Source organism: Pteropus alecto, unplaced genomic scaffold, assembly GCF_000325575.1.
Source record: "Pteropus alecto unplaced genomic scaffold, ASM32557v1 scaffold123, whole genome shotgun sequence".
NCBI classification, from domain to species: domain Eukaryota; kingdom Metazoa; phylum Chordata; class Mammalia; order Chiroptera; family Pteropodidae; genus Pteropus; species Pteropus alecto.
In genome coordinates, this window is record NW_006433950.1 from 7,492,414 (window position 1) to 7,497,803 (window position 5,390).

The 5,390-nt window shown below is 45.8% G+C and overlaps 1 pseudogene; it reads left to right on the forward strand.

Moving 5' to 3' along the window:
• The first annotated feature begins 617 nt into the window (after positions 1-617).
• LOC112477331 lies at positions 618-733 on the forward strand (annotated as a pseudogene).
• The last annotated feature ends 4,657 nt before the right edge of the window (positions 734-5,390 follow it).

Consider the following 5,390-nt stretch of genomic DNA (forward strand, 5'->3'; position numbering starts at 1 on the left):
GTTATATAGTATTTCATGGATTGTAAGATGTACATCTTTTTTCAGCATCGTGACATCTTTGGAATCAGGATTAGTCTTATGATCAATGGCTTATTATAGTTTAATTGACAGGTCTCTGTCTCTTTATTAGTTCATTAAATATCAGAATGTCTTGCAATCAATGGCATCTTAGGTCCTATGTTTACACGGTGCTGTAAAAAGACAGAGGCATCATGTAAAAATAAGGAAACATAAACCCACTTTTCTACGTTGTCTCAAGTGACCCAACTGGGTGGCATCAGCGCCAGGATGACAGGATGATGATGGGCAGGGCCTGAGCAGCAGCTGCTGCCTGAAATGGGGTAGGCCAGGATGAGACCTCTACCCCTCGGTGCTCCTGGACACTGTGGCCATCTCACTGCCATTTATCATCACCATTCTCTTGATTCCATATGGTAAGGATGTTTTTCTCTGAGCCCGAGTCTCCATCAGAAGCAGGACAAGGAAAAACAGACCATGATGGGCTCATGATTTCCCTTATGCTCTGCTCGCGTCCCTCATTTCACTACCTGCCAAACCCTATCTTTCCAGCAACATGAAACACCAACAGAGGCTTTGAAATGAAAATATTTATCTCAGTCTACGGCCATGCCACCCTGAACAAGCCCAATGGCTGCTCTCGGAAGCTAAGCAGGGTCGGGCCTGGTTAGTACTTGGATGGGAGACCACCTAGGAAGACCAGGTGCTGTAGGCTTAAAAAATAAGGGATTGTAAACTGACAAGATCCTTGCAATCCATGAGGTCAACCAAGGGTTGCCTCACAAACCAAAATATATATATGTATTTATTTATATAAATATAAATATATACTTATATTTATATTTATATTTATATTTATTTATCTGTCTTTTAATCGTGTTCTTAAGGTCATAACCCTTCCTGCTCAGGAAGACGAGGAGAGGACGAGAAGCCTGCATCCTGGCTCTGTCTGGAGCAGGTCCCCAGGGATCCTGCAATATTTAATGTTTACCACATGCCAGGCAATGTGTTAAATTCTTTATGTACGAGGGTCCTCATCTTACCGATGATCAAAGGATTCCTGACTTGCCCAAAGTCACACAGCCTGTGAGTTGCAGAACTGGGATATGACCCAAAGTCTTTCTCCAGCACTTGAACTTTAATCACTGTTTCTGAAAGTGTGAGCCACACATTCTTAAAACTACAGACCCCTGAGACCCACTTCAGACCTAATGATTTTAGACTTTAGGGATAGAAGAGCTGAGAATCTGTACCTTCAAGCCATTGTCTCCTTCTCCACCTCCTTCCTACCCTCTGGCCTCACTCTGCCCTGCACTGCCCTCCAAATTAGGGGATTTGGCACCTAGCCAAAGTTTTAGAGGCCCCCCCTGCACGCGGTCACCCCACTCTCACCCAAAGCTTGGGCAGTAGTTACCTACTACCTTCTCACTCTCTGCCCTGTGCCTTTAGTCTCCCTTCCCTGCCCTGTGTCCTCTGCACATTCCCCAAAAGGGTGAGGCCAGGCAGAAAAACACAGAAATGAATGGCTGGGAATTTCCAGCGTAAGGCTGAATAATAGGCCCCTGAGAGCCACAGTGTGTGTGTGTGTGTGTGCGTGTGTGTGTGTGTGTGTACCTGTATACACATGCCCTGTTGCTCCTGTGTGTACAAGAATACAGGAGAACCCATTCGCTTCTGCTCAGTCACATGTTTTCCCGAATAATGTTTCAGCTGCTAGAAATTTAAAAAACATCTAGTGCCCGGTTGGCTTTCCCAAGCTGCGGGCCCCATGCGGATGGCCTTAACCTCACTAACTTGGGGTGGGGTGGAGTGCCTCTGAACCCAGGAGAAGTCTAGAGCAGTGCATGTTTTGGAAAAGAGGCCCCTCTCTTACCTTCACGGGATCCATCGCTCCCCGAGGACAGAATAGAATCATTTGTAGCAGGCATCTTGCTTTTTAGCAATACAAGAGTGGAATATAACATGGGATCTCTGGTTGTGTGACTTTGGGCAAGTTGCTTAACCTCTCTGGACCTCAGTTTGCAGTTCTGTAGAGTGGGGACAATAACAATGCACCTCGTGGGTGAGGTGCCATGAGATAATCCTTGCTAAACACTTAGAAAAATGACATGCTCCTAGGGGGCTCTAGGTCAATAGAACCTGCGACTATGAAGTAGGTGTTTCCAGGCATTTGAAACGTCCTATTTCCATTGGTTTTTGTTATTGGATTCTCAAACAAGACTATAGAATTATAAGATCTCTATGAAAATAAAAAATAAAAACACCACGGTCTTCTTAGTTTTCAGCAAAGTAGAGTGAAGAAATGTCATGGTGTCATTATGCAGATAAGAATAGTTTTTATGTTTTTTCCCATCAGCTAAAAGATGCCATTCAAGTCAATATAACTTTTCTCCTCTAAATTGCTTTTGAATTTGGCAAGGTCAAAACTCATGAAACCCAACTAATTAAAGCCAGACTAGCAAGCTGTTTGAATCTTAGACTTGGACAGAAACGAAAGTTTCTTTGTTTTCAAGCCCTTGGAGACTGCACTAGTCAGTCTCCCCGAATATTTCCAGCTTGCTTCCCCCTAGGCACATGAGAGAGCTGCTCTTCCTATCCCCTTGGGGTTTGTGGGGGCCAAATGACCAGTCCTGGCTGGTGAGCTGGGAGTGGAGGTGACGAGTGTCACAAGATTCAAACATTGAATTGCTGGTGAGAAAACGTTTAATTCCTCTGGCCCAGCCCCTGGCCACATAACAGAAAATGATGGAATCATTATCTTGGGTCCCAGAGTGAGGATGACTCAGGGCTCTAGCCATGAAAAGAGCCCCAGCTAATCTATGCGGAAGCAATGAACCTTTGTGGTTTTAAGCCCCTGAGAGTTTGAGATTAGTTGTTATTGTAGCATAATCTTGCTTATCCTGCCTGATAGAGCAACTAAGAAGAAAAAGTACTTTGTTCTTTGGACTCAATAGAAGTGACTTGTCGGTGACCAGCACGATGCTGTTAAAAGGCTTGAAAACATTCCTTAACTGGGATAAATAAGCTTTCCATTACATAGCTTGGCCCTCTTCATTCACTCTCCTTGCAGACAGGACAAAGGTCAAACTTAGCTTGGCTAGATGTCTATGGATTTATTTTGGAATTCCCACTGGAGTTGAAAAGAAGAAAGGTTTTGTAGTTTCTCTGAAGTACATTGGCACTTGGGAGTTTTAATGGCCCGGATATGCTGCTGATCACTTTGGCAGACGAGGAACTAAATAGAAGGAAGAATATTAATTACTGAGAACTAGCTATTCACTAGACGATCGAAATCAACCAGTTTTTCATGTATCTTCTAAGCCCAGAAGCCCAGACGGGATTACCTGGGCCTGTCCTCACAGCAACTGGGCATTTTAGCATAGTTCTAGCTGCCGACAAGTGCACTTTCTGTATCTTTGTTTTCCTGGAGGATTTCAATTGGTCCGCTGGCTCCAGCCTCGTTTCTCCTGAAGCTGGTTCCCCCATTCTCGCTCCCGACCTCCAAAACAACTTTGGCTCTATATTTTCTTATATCCTCAAGTTGATCTTCTCTCTCACACCTCTGAGCCATCTTACTAGCTCTTCCCCTGCTGGAATAACTGTTCCCCTGGCCAACTCCTACTCGTCAATCGGTCTCAGCTTGGATGTCTCTTCCTCCAGGAGGTCTTCCGTGACTTCTTAGCTTAATGAAGGTTCCATGCTATGGGGACTCACCCCACCTGTGCTCATCACAACCCTCAGGCGACCTGGCTGTACCTGCTTCTTTCACTGTGCTTCTGGAAGATCTGTGAAGCAGGCATGTATATGTCTTTTCTCCTTTGTGCCCCTGTGACCACCAGAAGTCCTGGAAAGAATGAAAGAAGGGAAGGGCCAGGGCTCACAGCCGTCTGTGCCCATTGGGATAATCTGACCATGTGCCTGTCCCACACCACTATGGAAAGCCCACCGTCCATATGGGGGGCTTCCTTTCAAGGCATTTCCTGGTGGAAAATATTTAATTGCCTCCAAGGGATGCCAGAGACTGAAAGGCTCTGTAAAAATGTGTAGAACTCACTCCCGAACCCCCTCCGACCCTCTGCTGTCACATCCAGGTTGAGAAATTGCTCCCCGGGCCCAGCCAGGACCCCCAGGAAGCCCGAACTGGGTGAAGGCTCTGATTGTTCCCTAAGCCTCCCAAAATAGTGAGCAAGTGGAGGGGCAATCTAGCAGCCCTGGGACAGTGGCCCCTCTCCTCGTGAAGTTCACTGTCCCCGTCACACACTACTGTGAACCTTTGAATTAATTTTCTCATTTAATCCCAGTCCTAGCTCTAAGATAGGTCCTACTAATACGAGCCCTATTTTCCAGATGGACGTGCTGAAGCACAGAGAGATTACAGAATTTATCCAAGGTCTCATAGGTAATAAGTGACTAAGCCTGCAGATGGTCCAACTCCAGACACCTTTCTTTTTAGGGGGGGCGGTAATTGTAACATAGTTATATATACACATTATGTAATTATATTATTATAACTCTATAACAAATAGTTCTTGTATGGAATAGCTTACAACAGTGAAGAGAAAGAAATACATTGGCACCTGTCAACACACATAACTCTCAAGTTCAACATTGCAAGGTGTAGAAGTACAGACACAATATGATAGTATTACTATAAAGCTCTAAAAATGCATAAACACCGCTACATATTGTTTAAGGACGTACACACATTCATTAGTAAACTCTGAGTAAATGCACGAGACTAATGGATCCCAGTTCAATTTCCTTTAGTCCACAAGGGGATGGGTTAGGAGAGGCCCATGGGGCCTCAGTGGGTAGTCATATCTACCTCTTAACCTGATGGCAGCTACATGACTGTGGTTGACAATGTTTCTGTCCCACCCAGAGCCCCACTCCCTTCAGCTGCGTTCACTTCTAACTCGCCCTCTGGAGCCCCCTTGTGGTCAGGTGGAAGCTACCCTCCCGGGACTTTGCCTGAAGTCACATTTTTACTGGGCTTCTGTCCCTTCCCTGCCCTCATGCTCCCACTCCATTGCCATCTCCCCTGGGAGCACATTCTTAATGAACTCAAGCTAAGACGATGCAGAGAGCCCATCATCCTGCTGCCTAGCCTTCAGCCCACGGGGAGGGCAGGCACGAGGAGGCACTGGCGAGGGGTGAGAAAGACTTCAAGGAGTAGATGGGAAATGGAGGGGAAGGAGCGACAGCTCCCTCAGCAAACCTATACGTTCAATACGATCCCAATAAAACACCAAATTATTTTTGGAGCTAGATTAGATAGTTTTGGCTTTGTGAAAAAAAAAAAATAAAGGCAAGGAGTCGGGAGAGCTGAAAGGAGCCCAGGCCAGGTGGAAAGGATGGATGGAGGACCCCAC